Source organism: Pogoniulus pusillus, chromosome 10 (assembly GCF_015220805.1).
Source record: "Pogoniulus pusillus isolate bPogPus1 chromosome 10, bPogPus1.pri, whole genome shotgun sequence".
NCBI classification, from domain to species: Eukaryota; Metazoa; Chordata; class Aves; order Piciformes; family Lybiidae; genus Pogoniulus; species Pogoniulus pusillus.
Genome location: NC_087273.1, coordinates 32,079,978 through 32,098,045, shown reverse-complemented (window position 1 = coordinate 32,098,045; position 18,068 = coordinate 32,079,978). Strand labels below are relative to the sequence as shown.

The following is an 18,068-nucleotide window of genomic DNA, read 5'->3' as shown; positions in this document are numbered from 1 at the left end:
AGCACAGTAGATTTGAAAGCTGTAAACTTGTCTTCTCATCTCTGTGAGGTGTTAATTCAGATGCCCAGTGATGATGGTTTAAATGTCAATATTGTTAACTACCCTGTTATTCATGGGCAGAGAGAGAAGACAGACTCTTCTGCACAATTAACTGAACTGACATCTCTTTTTTGGTTCCACAAAAATTACCAGTTGGAAGGCAGTGCTGTCTCCTACATTTTCTTGCTGCCTTCCAGGAGGAATGAAACACAAGCAGCCTCGCAAGGTCCATCAACGTGTGACAGGCGTCTGTAGCAGCAACATTACCTGCTCAGTGCAGCGCTTTGCTTAGGTGACTCACGAAAACTCTGCCTGTCTTGTAGGTTTACAAAGAGACTTTTGAGAAATTACCTTCTCTGCCCTCTCTTTCCAACAGGAATGCCAGCTCCTAAAAAGATGAAATTGGCAGTACCTATTTTATTGTATTCTGACTTTGTCTGCAAAGTCCAGTACGGTTCTGGCTAAACACATAGAGGCTTGCCTCATTCTCTTGCCTAGGAACTTAACTCCTTGAGAACGCACGTTGTTGAGGAGGTGTAATGGGCTTCATCATTTACCTTTCAAAAGACAAGAATATTGCAAGTTTTGCATTTTATAGAGAGGTTAAATGTTTACTAGAAGTCTTTTCTCTGTTTTCAAGAACTTGCACTGTCCAAGAGAAAACAGACATTAAAGGAGGCAGCAGCTGCCTCTGCATCTCTCGCACCAATGAAAATGGCATAATTCCAAGGTTTTCAGTGTTGTATATAAAAGGAGAATTACTGTACTGCATACAGAATATATCAGTTTAGGAGAATGTGACCGTAATGAGGAAATAAAATCAAAGAAGTCACAAAGTTCAAAGAGTGAAAACTATGTGCTAAATAGTGCTGTTAGATGTCTTGCTTTTTTTTTCCTCTGCTACGTTGCCTACAAGCAACCAGAAATGTGGGGCTCTGAAAGAATATTAGTGCTTGAAATGTTTTGTTTTGTTAGTATTAATAGAAGTAAATAAGGAAGGAAGATGTGGTGGTGTTTTAAAGGCTTTTGATGAAGATAACAAACATGCCATAAGTTTAATACCCCAGGATAAAGGTAGTCCTGCCTTCAGTGAAGATATCTCAGTCTTCACTTGTGGAATTGCTGTCACGGCAGTGGACCTTTTCGCTTTGATTTGAGGCTCTCCTCTCTTTTTAACATACTCATTACTGGTGAAAAGGAGTGAAAGACTAAATTGTTTTCCATTTGATTAATGAGGGAAAAATAACTGCTGCTTATGTTTACGGGACACACCTTGTGTTTACAATCTGTTTAGTGTTGAAACAGCTTTTTAAAGGAATTTGCAGCTTTCAGGATGACTTGTGTAGGTTAGAAATTACTGGCTACAGCCTTCTGGCCTCTGTTAAGGAAGTATACTTCTATCTCAAATATGTTTGCAGGTGTGATTATTATTAACATTTCTTTGTCACTGGCTAAAGCTATCTTTGTGAATGGAAAAATGGTAATAGCTTATGGTTTTGTCATGTAGAAATGAATAAGGGAAGACTTTGTGTAAGTTTATGAAATTAGTTCAGCTTTAACAAAGGTGACCTGGAAGGTGTAAGCTCCTAATAGATGCGTTGGCACAATTGACAATCTGTTTGTATCTTAGTGATTTAGAGTATCAGTTCTCTTCTCTGTGGTTGCACCTGCATTATAGGAACCATTCTCAAAGGCAGAAGGCACAGCCTCTGCCATGAGGAGTTTGCATTTAACAGACACAGAAATTAGGTTCCAAGATTAGCCTGTGCCCCTATATCAGGTTAAAACTCTTTACAAATTAGTGTCCTGGTCCACTGCCAAAGCACACTAGTGATTTGGCTCTTGTGTACCTAAGTTCCAATAGCTGAGTGGTGGACAACCCCTGTTTTATTGAGGATATTAATTTAATGTACTGCTCACAGATAGCTAATTCCAGTTATTGCCAAAGAAGGTGGCAGTGTTGCAAAGGTAGCCTTGCTGTTCAGCCATACCACTTTTTAATCAAGGAGTTCTGTAGATGAATCCTGATAACAGAGGACAGTGCAAAATGCCAACTCTCTTGTCCATTTTGCATGTGGTAATGGTGTCTGGTACAGTGGTGCTTCATTAAGACAGATGGCCTTCTGGTCTGATACTACTTTTAGTGTGCAGGCTAAGGGCATCCACTCATTAATGAGGCACTAAGAGCAACTCCATCTTCTTAACCTTCAATGTAGCAGGGATGTGAAGGTTTGCAAGGCTTCACATGAAATTGAGAACTAATTCTGGGTAAACCCAATGTGAGTGGATGTTTTATTTTCTTTGCCTCACAAACAAAAGAAATGAAAATATTATACTAGAATGACAACACGTTTTAATGCTAGGGAATATAGGCATAAAAGAAGTGTTTGGAAGCCCTGAAATAATAAAAAAAAAATCTTTGTTTTGGTTGCTTTTATAAATATGTAGCTGAGCAAGTTTCTACCTCACAGAATTTATGTCTAGAGAAACACTGGAATATAGTAGACTCTTGAATTTTTAGATTGCAGCCCTGTAGCTGTAGGATTTGTTTCTTTGTGTTTGATAGGTGGTCCCACTATTCTTTATCATCTAGTGTGTATACACAATGTCTTAAAACCAGGCAGGCCAGGTATGTTTAACTACAACACACACTTTAGGTGTCTTGACACTTCTTGTTACAAGATTCTTCTTCTGTTGTGTTTAATTTGGAATTAAGCTTTCTGGGTTTTGATACCTGCCTTAAATTGAAATGTGGGCATCTATTTTACTCAGACTTAATGTTTGAGTATTTTTTTAGCTGAAATAATTGGATTCCTCATTAGAACTAAAAATGTCTGAAACATACTGAAAGCTTTGTAGCTAGAGTTACATGTTTATGGGCAGTGCAATGAGTTATGATTTCAAAGACAGTCATTCTGTTGGAGTTTCCTGAACGCTTAGGTGCTTTACTTCACAACCTTTGATTCTATGTAATGCCCTTTGTGGTCACTATTGCACAGTATGGATATAATACATCGTTACAGAACAGTAGGTTCTAATGGCAAACGGTTCCTTTTTGTGAGTATTTTCCATAGCAGCTTTCGTTGGCACAGTCAATATCTCTGTTGTTGTAACAATGGGTGTATAAGGACTCATGTGTCAACCATATTCAGCTGAAGGCCTTGCAGAGGCAATATATTCCTTCAGGTTTAGTAAACAGGCATAGTCCACTGGGATGGTGGGGGTTGCAGCACCATAGTACCACTGGATGGAAGTTTAGCCTGGAGAAGAGGAGGCTCAGGGGTGATCTTATTACTGTCTACAACTACCTGAAAGGGCATTGTAGCCAGGTGGGGGGTGGCCTCTTCTCCCAGGTAACCAGCAATAGAACAAGGGGACACAGTCTCAAGTTGTGCCAGGGTAGGTATAGGCTGGATATTAGGAAGAAGTTCTTCACAGAGAGAGTGATTTCCCATTGGAATGGGCTGCCCAGGGAGGTGGTGGAGGCACCGTCCCTGGGGGTCTTCAAGAAAAGCCTGGATGAGGCACTTAGTGCCATGGTCTAGTTGATTGGATAGGGCAGGGTGATAGGTTGGACTGGATGATCTTGGAGGTCTCTTCCAACCTGGTTGATTCTATGATTCTAAGTGGTACTACTAGTGGTATGATAAGGAATGTGGAAGTGCTATTATGGTTGGTGAGACCAGACTGGGAGTGGTTCCATACAGAAAATACAGGCTTTCCCCCCCTTCATATTACAATACTTAACTGTGCTTTCTATTTTCAAATTTATATTCTTCTTCCAAGACCTCATGTCTTAGCAAGACCCTTTAGCTATGTGCACCAAGAGTGGTTTTATGGGGAGAAGGAATTTAGATTCAACAGCGAGTCAGGTAAAACCCACAGTAAGAAGAAGGAGGGAGCTTGTTGGGCACACAGGAATAGCAGCAACCTGGAAGTTTAATTCTAGCTGCTGTTGGCTTTTTTGAGGATGGAGGCATCTGGCAAGCAGTCTCATTTGAAAGCCCTGAGAAATCATCCAAAATAAACTGTCCCTCATTAACTTGATGTGTGCTCTTTCTGTGAAATATGTGTTTTCCTTGTTCGCTTGAGACAGAATTATCTGATTTCTTCTCTGCATAACTTGAATATTGTAAAATTACGAGTCTTATTTAGGATAAAATAAACCTTTTTCCAATTAATAAACCTGAGAATAGGTCAACTTCAAAGACAGCAACATAAAACACCCACAAGTGGCCATTAAATATTTATGGACTGAGCATTTGTTAGAATTATCAATGGATATCCCAGATTTGAAAGGTTGTATCTCTGTGAATAAACGATGATATTAAACACTTCTAACCACTTTGTAATTAAGGATACTTTTAAACTAGACTTCTGATACTTCTTTTGTAGTGGTTGTATTGGAGCTGTACAGCATGGTCTGGCCGATAGAGCAGTGCCAATGCAGAAATACTGTAAAAAGAAGGAAAAACAGGCTAATATATTTGAAGACAACAAAAAGAAATGAGTTGAAGGAAAGAACACCCATGAGAGGCAACAGCCTGGCTTCCACTAAGACATCAGACATTTCTGTCATTTCTTTGTGTTGTTTAGACTTCAAATCTTTGTATTTCACTTTGAAGACAGGTTTTGGACATTGCCTTTCTTTTAAGGCTGTTATTTGTAGAGTAACAAATGACTTAGGACCTCATAAAAAATCAGATGTGGGATGAAAAGAGTATAAAACAAAACCTTTGTTTTCTGAAGCAGGGATCTGTTGTGACCATAGTCTTTAAAGGGCTGTCAAACTACAGCTGACCTCAGCTTGTGTGATTGCTAAGACATAGTGCTCTTCTGGCTGCACGGTCACTTCCCTGGCCTCCCCTTGTGAAACCTGGCTCAGAAAGCTGCAAGGTAAGCTGGTGGAGCTTGGCATCAGTTTTTAGCATAAAAGTAAAGTGACTTCTGTTTAGATCCTGGTGAGTGGCTGGTCGAGTGAGCAGCTGTAGGGATGCAGGACAGGTGGAGAGCATGTAAGGAAGAAGCAGCACAGTGCAGAGTACCCTGTGAAACATCTGGCGTTCTGTGAGTGCTGCTTTGGTGAGCTCAGGTTCCTGACTTGAGAATATGGTTGTATTAGCAGTGGTGCTTTGTAAAAAAGGAGAAATAGTTGTAGTATTATCTTCTATACGAGCTGAAAAGAACACAAGCTATAGAAATGGGTGGCTTAATTTTTTGTTGTCTTTTTATCTCACGCCTGATTTCTGAGCTGCACCTTTATTTCAGTTGGTGGTGTGTGTTCACTTTTCTGTGTGGTACACTCAGTTTTTGATGTCCCGTTCATGACTCCCTTTTTTATTATTCCTTCTTTAGTTTTCTTCTGGAAGGAACATTCTTGCAAACTTTCTTTGCTTTGGTAACAGCATATAATCCCAGCACTGGCTGCAAATAGACCCTTTTACCTTGTGTGTACACCAGAAGTGTCAAGTAGAAGTTGTATTTCTCTTATTACTTCTATGAAGTGTTCTTTAGGAACAATGACATTCTATCAAGTATTTTATCAGTTTTGAAAGAAAAGGCTAAGCTGAATGAATGCTGAAGCATGTGGTACAGGAAAATACAGGAAAAAGTATTTAAATCTTTATCCCTGTAGAATATTTTGTGTTTAGTCTAACAAGGTTGTATGGCTAAAGAAACTTTCTCTTTTAAGTTGTGCCTGCCAAGATTCTTGCATTTCTTGAGTAATAATTGTTGTTTGGAGTTGAGCAGCTTTGTAAAAATCAAGACTATTGCAGTGGTTGTAGTAAACATCCTTGGTCTTTTGGCATAGGATTGGCAGAAAACTATTTCAGTGTTCCATGTGTCTTTGATACAATGAAAGTGCTGTATTACTGATCATTTACAAAGGCAACATACCAAGTTCAGTTCAAATCTTTGTGTTAGGTCCTGTGCAAATGGTAGCCTCGCACCAAAACACTCTCATGCTTTAACAGTGATCTTAAATATGTGGTACAGCATGGAACTTCTTTTTTTTCCTTTTGAAAGGGAATGTAGATAATCATAGAATCAGCCAGGTTGGAAGACACCTCCAAGATCATCCAGTCCAATCTATCCCCCAGCCCAATCCAGTCAACTAGGCCATGGCACTAATTGCTTCATCCAGGCTTTTCTTGAACACCTCCAGGGACGATGCCTCCACCACCTCCCTGGGCAGTCTATTCCAATGCAAGTCACTCTCTCTGTGAAGAACTTCCTCCTAACATCCAGACTATACCTACCCCGGCACAACTTGAGACTGTGTCCCCTTGTTCTGTTGCTGGTTGCCTGGGAGAAGAGTCCACCCCCCACCAAGCTAATTCAGGAGAGAAGTTGAGGTGCTGGAATGTGTCCAGAGAAGGGCAACAAAGCTGGTGAAGGGCCTGGAACTCCTATGAGGAGAGGCTGAGGGAGCTGGGGGTGTTTAGCCTAGAGAAGAGGAGGTTCAGGGGTGACCTCATTGCTGTCTACAGCTACCTGAAGGGACATTGTAGCCAGGTGGGGGTTGGTCTCTTCTCCCCGGCAACCAGCAACAGCACAAGGGGACACAGTCTCAAGTTGTGCCAGGAGAGGTCTAGGCTGGATGTTAGGAGGAAGTTGTTGCCAGAGAGAGTGATTGGCATTGGAATGGGCTGCCCAGGGAGGTGGAGGCACCGTCCCTGGAGGTGTTCAAGCAAAGCCTGGCTGAGGCACTTAGTGCCATGATCTGGTTGACTGGGTAGGGCTGGGTGCTAGGTTGGCCTGGATGATCTTGGAGGTCTCTTCCAACCTGGTTGATTCTGTGATTCTATGGTATAACTTGACATGTGTCATCTGCATCCTAAATAAATAACCCAAATGATCTCTTATGGCCTCCTTACTGATCCACCCAGATGTGTTTAACGCTGCTGCTTACAGCTGTCTTACGGGGTGTGTCTTATGTGACCCTGTGAGTGTGGTGTCTGTGTTTGTTTTAAAGAGGGAAATACTTAAGAAATATCCAGACTGGAGAAATTTGAGGGGGAGCAAGCAACCAGCTGGGTATTACAGTGTTTATAGTCTTGAGCTGACTCCAAAAATAAGCCATTTGATTTGGTTTCCTCTGCTAAGTGTGCTAATGGTCTGTTAATGTCTTATGTATTTTACTGGTCCTATCACCTCTATAAAATTTCAGTAGTTTATTGTGCACTATTAGGATTTTTTTGTCGTTGTTAGGTTTGTGGTTGTTTCTTTTTATTAAAATGAAAACAAACGTAAAATACCCTCAACCACTCCTACCTATTGATCTTCTTCATGCATGATTTTATGTTATTCTTGTTATCCTAAATTTGTTTGTCCTTGTATCTTAACATTTTCAGTCTCTTCAGTGTTTAAAACTACTTAAAAAAATGACCATTTAATTTTTAATCAATATAATCTTAAACTTTAGGTCAATGTAAACATTGAAGCATTTCAGAAGTTAACAGATTAACTGTTTAGTTGATCCAAAAATTAGGATTATCAAATAAGATTCAGGGTTGAATTTTTGTTCGTTATTCTTTGTTCTCTTCTTTGACTTTTAAAAGTTGAACTTCTAAAATCATTAATTAAAATACCGAGTTTGGGATACAGTATTTTTAATAATACATAATAAGAAAGGTCATTTAATTTCACAAAAAAAATGGTTTTAAATTACAGTGGTAAAAAGGTGCTTCATGTACATTATTAGCTTATAAAAAAAAGCCTGAAATGCTGCAGTAATAGTAAATTACAAAATGTTATCACAGTATCATCAGGGTTGGAAGAGACCTCACAGATCATCAAGTCCAACCCTTTACCACAGAGCTCAAGGCTAAACCATGGCACCAAGTGCCACGTCCAGTCTTGCCTTGAACAGCTTTCCTTTCAAAGTGGGCATTCAACAAATCTTAAACATCTTGGCAATAGTAAACCATTCTGTGTTGCTCATGATTAAAAATCTAGAGTTTTTCTTTCAATATGAAATATTTTCCCAGTTAAAAAAATATTACTCCTTCTCAAATGCATCACACCTTATCTGTACTGTTCTTCCCCTTACTTTGTATAATCCTTTTATCTTATAAAATGCAATTGAAATGAATATTCACGGCACAGGACAAGAGTAAAGATGCTTCCTGCTTGCTTTGACACACTTCCAGCATTTTTGCAAGGGGTTTACACCAGGAAGTTGCGAGTTCTGGCACTTGCTGAGTTAAAATAAAATGGAGAGAAAACTGTTCAGTTGACTCAAAATCAGAAAATATCTTGAAATTTAAGGAGGAACATTGCTTTGGCTGAGCAAATAGGATCTTCTGTCATCAACCATGCAGGACTTACGCTAATTAATGGCCCGATGATAGGAACAACAGCATGGAGAGAAAAGAGGACCATCCCTGCTATTCGAGGCCATGCAAAGCTTAAGCTAGTTTGGAAAGGAACTCTTAAAAATGCCACCCCCGCAGTCCTTTTTTGCTTTCCTGACCAAGAGCCAGGAGTGTAGGATTTCCCCTGCTTTTTTACAGTGTGCAAAGTCACGTCAGCCGCTCTTGGAGATTTTTGATGCGTGGATGTCTCCTGTCATCCCCAATCACGTTCGTACTCTTGAGCCAGGCCTATCGAAACTGAACTCTGCTGCTTTGCTGCAGGTCAGCTTTCATGGACAATTAGTGTTGTAACAGCACTTTGGTCGCAAGTTGTCGTGAGTGTTTATCATAAAGGCATCATCCTGGGGTGGATCAGCAGCGACCGGCGAGTCTTTGGCTTTCTGAAGCGTCTCCTGCTTGCCTTTTTGTGGGTGCCGGTCAGGTGATGGCTCTGCGGGGCCTTCCCTGCTGCTGCTGCTGCTCTGCGGCCCCGGGCTCTCTGAGCGCACAGCTTGCCTTCCCCTGCTCTCTGTCCCTCATCTTCTCTGTCGTGCCTCTCAGTGACTGTCAGATGCCCTCGTCATGCGTGCTCTGACAAGAATGAAAAGAGCGATCTTCCTGCTGCTGGGCGCCGCGTTGGGATTGACACCTCGGACGTGCCTGATGCTGCGCAAGGTGCCTGGCTCCAGCAGTATGCAGAAGTAAACCAATAAATCTTCAGTGTCACTCTGCTTATTGCAACTTGATTGCTCATTTCCACCCCAAAAATCACCATGGAAACAAATGCTTTTATATATTATGCATCTCATTTTTAGCTGAAAATCTATGCTCTTTAAGGCTCTTCCAAATGCATTCCTGAACCTGAACACCTTCTTTTCTTGCTGGATATAAGCTTAGCTATAAGCAATGCCACCTTCTTGCACAACAGATTTATTTGTTAATTGTTTTTCACAGAATCACAGAATTAATCAGTTTGGAAAAGGCCTTCATGATCATCGAGTCCATCCCATCACCTAACGCCTTCTGATTAACTAAACCATGGCACTAAGTGCCTCATCCAAACTCTTTTTAAACACCACCTCCTTGGGCAGCCCCTTCCAATGCCAATCACACTATTTGTGAAGAATTCTTCCTAACATCCAGCCTAAGCCTGCCCTGGTGCAGCTCAAGACTGTGTCTTCTTGTTCTGTCACTGGTTGCTTGCGAGAAGAGACCAACCCCAATCTGGCTACAACCTCCTTTCAGGTAGTTCTAGAAAGCAATGAGGTACTTATTTTTTTTTCCTTTGAATATCTCTAATAATTTTTATGAACTAGGCCAAGTAAAAGTTTTCCAGAGCTGCAAATAAGTAGCATTCTCATTTCATGGCTGAATAAACCAGAAGAATCATAGAATCAGTTAGTTTGGAAGAGACCTCCAAGATCATCCAGTACAACCTAGCATCCAGCCTTAGCCAATCAACTAGACCATGGCACTAAGTGCCTCAGCCAGGCTTTGCTTGAACACCTCCAGGGATGGTGCCTCCACCACCTCCCTGGGCAGCCCATTCCAATGCCAATCACTCTCTTTGGAAACAACTTCCCCCTAACGTCCAGCCTATACCTCCCCCAGCACAGCTTGAGACTGTGTCCCCTTGTTCTATTGCTGGTTGCCTGGCAGAAGAGACCTCCCTTCAGGTAGTTGCAGACAGCAGTGAGGTCTGCCCTGAGCCTCCTCTTCTCTAGGCTAAACAACCCCAGTTCCCTCAGCCTCTCCTCATAGGGTTTGTGTTCTAGGCCCCTCACCAGCTTTGTTGCCCTTCTCTGGACATGTTCCAGCACCTCAACATCTCTCTTGAATTGAGGGGCCCAGAACTGGACACAGTACTCAAGGTATGGCTTGACCAGTGTTGAGTGCGGGGGAAGGATAACCTCCCATGTCCACTGAAGTCTTGGTTCCAGTGATACCAGAAGCAATGAACTGTTGTTTATGTGCTCAGGGTTCAATTCTGGGCTATTTATGTGCAAAAAGGCAGCAGAGAAGGGGAAGAGATGGAAAAGATTGAGTATAGTGGCCAGGCCCTGCCAACCGCGTACTGCAGCCCTTCCACCAGCACCCATCAGTGAAAATGTTTGTGCCTGACTGTACTCAATATGACAGGAGAAGTCACCAGGAGAGGTTGGACTTGTCCTTCCACCTGCCTTGCCTGCCTTTGCCTCCTGCTATCTTGACAGCTTCCAGGGGTGTTCATAAGACCTAGAGGGGAAAAAAAAAATGTTTTTTCATCTTTACAGTTGAAACACACTAATTTTCTATTTTAAGAGTTTTCTTATAATCTCGGTGAAGAAATGAGAAAATTTCAGCTTTCACCTCTTACCTTTGACTTACCAGTTCAGTTACCTTTATATCAGTGTGCCATACACAAACACCTTTATTCCCATGTCTTAGTGCGCAGGCAATTCTTTGACATTTTATTTTAATTGTTCATAATGTAGGAACTTTATAGCCAAACTTTTTAAATACATGATTCTCTATTCTATCACTTGGCCTAATGTTCTGTGCATTGCAGCTGCTTTACCGCAGAGTATTGTGTAAAATAGAAATGCTCACAGCACTGGCTGTGTGATATACCTATGCAAAGAACCAAAATCCAGCCTCACTTGCCCATCAGAAGATCTAATGTACCCATTTGAATCTTGCAGTTCTTTGCTGAAGAAAAACCCAATTGATTGTGATATTTCTCAAGCCACAAAACTCAGCCAGACGTTAGCTCTCTTGCTGCACAGTACATATATATATATACATATAATGTGTGTATGTATATGTGTGTATATATATATGTACACATCCTGCATGTGTATCTACACATAACCACATTGCAGTGCAGTCTTTCTGGCAAAAAAACCCAACCCAAAACATTCTTCTGGGTGTAAAATCAGGAAATAGGATTATTTTAACGTGCCTTGATTACTTATGGTTAATTGATTAATTCTGGTTCTGTTTTTAACGTGCAGTTCTGGTGTTGCAAAGGTTTGCTTTTGGTTTCCTAAACCACTCAGGTGTGCCTTCTATGAAAGGTGTGAGTATAAAAAGAATGCAAAACCACAATCTGTGTATTCTTACTGTTCTTAAAGTTCTGTTTCCTTAGCAGATGCTGTATAGGCAGTTAATTTCACGTAGTGGCTTAGCTTTAAGTCTGCTTGATTTTGGTATGAAAACCAGCAAGTGAACCTTGTTTCAGGTCGGAAGATACTGTGGAATAAAACAGACGTGCTAAATAAGAAGATAATTCATTTCAGTTGTGGGAAACTGTAAGGCATGATAAATGATTTTCCAGTACGAAATTCCCCATTTCTGCGACAGTATTAGTTTTTACTTTAATTACCAGCTCCAGTAATGTTTCCTATCCATAACTGTCTACAAAATAGACTGTTGCTGAGCAGAGGGTATGGCCTGTTTACTCATCCATTGAAAAGAGTGCCTAAGTTCTACCAAGTCTTCCTTACTTGGTATGAACTGCCTCATGGGAGAGTGTCCTTCATTTAAATATTTAAATATTAATGTTTCATTTTCCAGGTGGGAAACTTCAATGTCATTTTAAGGATATGTAACTTTCCTGGGGAATCTCTACCCATCTGAAGAGCAGGTCTTCTTTTGAATTTTTACTGCAAGAGAAAGAAAGCCTTTTAGAAGTTTGACTCGTGCCTCTTGTTTGCTTGTTGCAGAATAACAGCAGCAAGAAAAACAACAGAAAGAGGCTGTCAGGGTGGTTTTCTCAAAAATGGTTTAGCTGACATTAGGCACAAATGAGCAGAGCGACACTAACTACTAATTGATTACAGTAATTACGCAGTCTTTGGCTAGTTTGTATTGGCAAACTATATATACTCCTCACATAAATGTGAACTTGCAGAATGCACGGAAAAGGTCACTCTCATTTGCATGATAGGCTTCATTAGAATATGCTAAGGACAAGACCTAGTGTTTTATGACTTCAGGTGATGAATAGCTACCATATTACTCTGTTCACTGAAAGCATGTTTCAGTCACCTTAATTTACATGCTGTTTTTTAATGCTAAGAAAAATCTGTGGGCTGGTAGGGAACTAGCAACAGATAACAGTTTCAGTTTATTGTGGTTGCGTTATGGTGGTGTTTTGTTCTCCTCTTTGTTCTAAAGAGAGAACAAACATGTTTTCGATGCTTTCTTTTGAGGAGGAAATACTTTCTGTGATGTATGCGTTTCTCATAGCACTGGTTATTTTGACCCCAAACTAGAACAAAATGCGGTTCTGTTGACAAGACTTTGTGGCTTTACCTGATAAATATGTATTTAAAAAGAAAAAGAAGAGTTTTTCCTTTGACTGTAGAGACTCAGGTAGAATAGCAGTTCACTAAAATTTTAAAATCAGAGATTCCTTCTTTTTTTTTTACAACAAGGATACAAAATGTAGGATGTTTTGCTTCCATCCTGACTTCAGCATCCATGTGTAATGAAAGAAAAATGTTCTTTTCATTAAGAAAATACTTCTTTCATTAAGTGTGAGACAAGAAGTCTATTTCTAATACAAAATACAATGTATTCATTCATAGTGATGGATATCTGAGATCACAGAATCATAGAATCAACCAGGTTGGAAGAGACCTCCAACATCATCCAGTCCAACCTATCACCCTGCCCTATCCAATCAACTAGACCATGGCACTAAGTGCCTCATCCAGTCTTTTCTTGAAGACCCCCAGGGATGGTGCCTCCACCACCTCCCTGGGCAGCCCATTCCAATGGGAAATCACTCTCTCTGTGAAGAACTTCTTCCTAATATCCAGCCTATACCTGCAATTGTTTCATGCAATTGCAGTTATCCTTTTAAATTCCCATTGTAAAATGGGCAGCGAGAGCTCTCTTCACCTTGTTTTTTGCCTCTTGTAAGACATTGGAACATGGGGTTAAATGATTTTATGTAAGAAAAAATATATACATTAACATTTCTTAGGCTTCAGAGGGTACTTATTGGAGTAAAACTGGGTAGAAAAAAAAAAAAAAACCCCAAACCCTGGGCAGTTTTGTTATAAATTGCAGGTTTGTAATAAAATTGTACAATGAGCTTGCACAAGCTTTTTAAAATATCATTGCTGCCACTGAACAGGTCTGTAATTTATTTATTCAGGAATGTTAGAGGCATTTTTGATTTATTTGTTTTTAGAGAAGTTTTGTTAAGCAAGATAATGAGCAGAGCTGGTGTTAATCATTTACTATGCAACTCTGAAAAAAATGAAAATTTTGCATATCTTTAGCACTGTTGGGGAAAATAAATCCACTGCTAATGCTAATGGTCTATTGGTATAATTTTTAACAAATGTTATCTGCTCCTCTGGAGAAATTCAATACATTCATATGTTATGCTAAAAGCTAAACTAATCAATAGATAATTATACATCCATATGTACATATGTATTGAGTAATCAGAAGTATTTGTTATCTGTAAAGATGAAAAATGAATTTGATGGTGGTCACTGCCATAGGTGACTACGTATTTGTTTATGAACAGCCCTTCAGGTGAATATATTCCTCATGCGTGCACAAGGCAAAGTTTACTTTTTAGAAGAGGCTCTCAAGAATACTGAATGAGTTTGATCTCGTTCCAGGTAGCAAGGGCTCTACAATATATAGCACAAGTCACCATGGCCTTTGCTGAATAATATTTATTTTAAGGATTTAGTGTAGCAGTTAAACTAGTATGGGATTTAATGTAACTAATTTAGAGAATTTAAAGATTGGATGCCCTTTCACTTGTCTCTGTTTATACAACTCAGGGTTGTGATGTGCTCTGCTGGGCACTCGGGCCACTGTCTTTTTTAGGATAACTATACTGTTCTGTGTCTGACTGTCTCTGTAACCTCAGCAGGTGTTCTTCATGTTTTCATGTGACTACTGATTGGGCAGAAAAAACTGACTTTGGGAACCAGATGCTTATTGAAGGTTTGAAAGAAACAAATTAAGCCTATCAGTTTCTGGTTGCATCTAGTCACAGAATCAACCAGATGGGAAAAGACCTCTAAGATCATCGAGTCCAACCTATCACCTAACCCTTCTAATTAATTAAACCATGGCACTAAGTGCCTCATCCAGCCTCCTTTTAAACACCTCCAGGGACAGGGACTCCACTACCTCCCTAGGCAGCTCATTCCAATGGGCAATCACTCTTGCTGTGAGGAATTTCTTCTGAATGTCCAGCCTAAACCTGCCCTGGCACAGCCTGAGACTATGTCCTCTTGTCTGTCTCTGGGTGCCTGGGAGAAGAGACCAACCCCTGTCTGGCTACAACCTCTCTCTCTTTCTCTTTAGTTTTCTTTTCTTTAAACAAGAGGTTCTCAGAAACGTATATCTGTTACTTCTCTGTAAACTGAAGGAATTAATAATGTTTGGTTTTTGAACTGGGGGAAATGATTAATTGTATAAGGTCTCAGTCTTGGTTTGGGATCTTGTTGCTGCAGGAAAGGACTGTGTATTTGTTTAACCATTTCAAGATTTGCCACCATGTGATGGAGGATGGGGTAACAGCAAACTGTCAGGGACTTGATTTAGATACAAATTTAATAATCTTTATGGAAACAAAAAAAGGAAAATATCATCTGGGAAAGAGAGCACAATCTTAGTACATGCATTTTCTAATAGTTTCCTCTGTTCTGTTAGAAATGTCATAATGGATAGACCTTCTCTGCACTGCCACTAGCCTTAGTCGTTTCTGACTGATGCACAAGCTCTGGCGTTTGTCTGTCAAGGAGATGAACCACTAATTTAAATGGAACTTTCACTTAATCCTGTGCCAGTGGGCCATATGCTGTTGTAGGTGATGCTACTGGCTGCTTTTCCTATCGCTACTTTCTGTAATGCAATGTGTGGCCAAGAAACAGAGTTGGTTGGTTAGTTTCCCCCTAGCTACTAAAACTACTTCATCTTTACCACTGATAGCGTTTTTAAAGGTTGACTAGAAATGCACCTTTGCATCTCGTGTTCCCTCTAGGTAGGACTTGGAGATGGATGCAGGCTTGACAAATTTTTTGAGGTATAGATATACAGAATATCTCCAGTTTGAGCAGTAAAACTGGGTAACAAAAAATGACTGTGAGTACACCAAAGAGGAAAAAACATTACTGCCAAGTCAAATTAGAATATTAAAAATATGAAATACAGACAAGACTGGAAAATAGCTAAGAACTTAATCACTGATAATATGTTTTTCTTTTTCCCCCCTCCTCATTCAATTCTACTCATTTTTCCTTTAAAAGAGTAAGATGAGGCTTTCATACACAGAATACTTGAAATATGCTTATGCTTAAATAGCACTGGAACAAGCAGTTGAAATCTGAGGAGAGTGGGTTCTTGGGGAAACATCCGTGGCTTAACTAAGGTTTTTCCAGTCTCTGATATGCTGAAGGAAAATGGAAGGGCGAAGGATGCCGTATTTCTAAAACAATTTTTTGCACCTTTAGTAGAAACAAGCCCCACGAAGCTTGGTGACTGCTGAAATATCCTGCCACTGTAATCATGAACCTCCATCATTGAGGTCGATAGTGGATTTGACTGTTTCTTTACTATGGGCTAAATTCCAGGCTGTGTTGTTTCTCTATACTGCACTCCGTTTCTTGTCCTTGTTGTTATGCTCATTTATGCCAGAGAAAGAATGCAGTTTGACAGCTATCACTACAAGTGCCTGTGGACATCATATACAAGCCAAATGCTAGATGGTGATAAATATGTTTTGATTAGACCTTGGTATCTGGATCATATGTACTCTAGTGAAACCAACACTTGTTTGCTTTCTTCTTCAGGGGAAGTAGGTTTGCATTAATTTAGAGATACACTGGAAAACAAAAAATATAAAATCTCCCAAAATCTTTTGAGGTATTTTAAAAATCAGCATTGTCAGTTTAATTTGACTTGTTTCTGGAATGAAATACATCTTTCCTGAATGTTTTATAATCTTATTTTAGTGTTGCAACTACAAAAAGCAAGAAGAAATTCTGTGTTCTGCTTACCACAGTGGTAAAAAAAACAACCACAAATGTAAGAGCTACAGAGATGCACATCAAAATGTAAGAGTGCTGATCAAAGAAATCCCATTTTAATTTGAAAAATACTTTGAAGAATTTGTCATAGATTTGTAGAATACCAAATTGGAAGAAACCTCAGGCATCATCTAGTTCATCCTTTCAGGGTAAGACTATAGTTTAAATGAGACGGCCCAGCACCCTGGCTTGTTCACTTCTGTCAGTGAATGTACACTTTGGCATGGACTGTGTGAAAAGCAAGGGCAAAGATATGTAGGTGGGTTTGCCCTCTGCTCAGAGTTGTCCCTGGAGAGGGAAGGGTGAGGTGGTGAAGTGTTCCATTTCTAAACCTCTTCATCTGAGGCAGTGCATAGAGAAATTGAAACCATTCCGTGAAACAACTGTGGTAAGGTGGAGCTCTTGAGTAGTAATGTTGATCCTCCTGCAGACAGGTTCCTCCCCAGCACCATTGCTGGGGATGTGAGACACGGTTAACAAGCACAATCTTGATGACCAGCATGTAATGGGGCATTGCTTGTACCAGCTTCACCCTTAGGCACAGCATTTGTTGTGTGTTCTGACAGATCTCGGGGTTAACAGGTGCCGTGGCTAGGCACACTCTTCTTCTCTGGACTGGGTTTCTTAGGGAAATTTGTTAGGCTGTGTTGGCTGTGAATCCCAGCATAAGAACGTTTGTCACTCAAATTCTTTCTTTGTGCAATGCTGTCATAAAAATGACTTAATACTTATTTGTTTGAAGTTTATCAGTGGCATATATACTACCTCCTAGCCAGCCTTCCTCCATAAGCCCTGATTACAGGCAGTGATATTAGGAGATTACATTCAGTTGTCTTTAATGTGCTTGCCACTTTACAAAAGAGTCTGATTTTCATCCCGACCGCTTCAAACTCTTTCCTTGAAAACTAGGATGTCTTTTTAGTGTCAGTGATGGTAAATTCTGAATAAAGTAGCTTCAATGTCAGGTAATGTCTATATTCTGAAATGTTATGAAAGGAGTTTTTCATGCTTCTGTTTGTTCTTGGCACTGTTCAGTTTTGATTGATAAATTGTGTATATATTTGTTTGCCTTGGTTTTAATTCTGAATGATTATATCAAAACTACTGAAAGATCCTTACGTGAAATGATTATACTTCTTCTATTGAATTAAGACTTGCAGTTAGTGGGTCTGCTTCCCTCCCTTCAAAAAGTAAAAGAGGTAATACCCAGACTTCTTTTACTCTGTGCAAGGAGACAGAAATCCGGGTATGTCTTCAGGCTTTCTAGGCAGTAGCCCTAGTCAGAGTGCGTTAGGCATATTTTGTACCTATTCATATTTCCAAGTAGAATTTCCTAGATGGATGTACAGGAGTCTGAGGCATAATGAGATCTAAATTAAAGAGACAACAGAATGCTCTCAGCACCCCATTGAACCTGGTCTGCTATGAGAAGTGAGATTTGCCTTCAGATAATATGTAAAAATGGGGCTTGTAGGAGAGTATTTAGCCAGAGATATTGTAATCAGATGCTAATTTCTTCCACATCTGTTGTCTTTTAATATCTCCTAGAGGTGCTTGCTGTATTGGAGTTCTTCCCATGAACGTTTCTTCCTGTAAGCAGACAGGGTCAGGTAATGAACACAAA

At 40.1% G+C, this 18,068-nt stretch overlaps 1 protein-coding gene and 1 long non-coding RNA gene across 12 annotated transcripts in view; both read left to right on the top strand.

Annotated features, from left to right (window-relative positions):
• Positions 1 to 18,068, top strand: part of ZNF407 (zinc finger protein 407) — a 393,020-nt gene that overhangs the window by 105,028 nt on the left and 269,924 nt on the right. The window lies entirely within an intron of this gene.
• LOC135178846 (uncharacterized) overlaps positions 1 to 18,068 on the top strand; it is a 39,969-nt gene that overhangs the window by 21,451 nt on the left and 450 nt on the right. Inside the window, exon 2 of the long non-coding RNA XR_010303760.1 lies at positions 17,993 to 18,054. This is a non-coding gene — a long non-coding RNA (uncharacterized LOC135178846). The remainder of the gene's footprint in view (positions 1 to 17,992; positions 18,055 to 18,068) is intronic.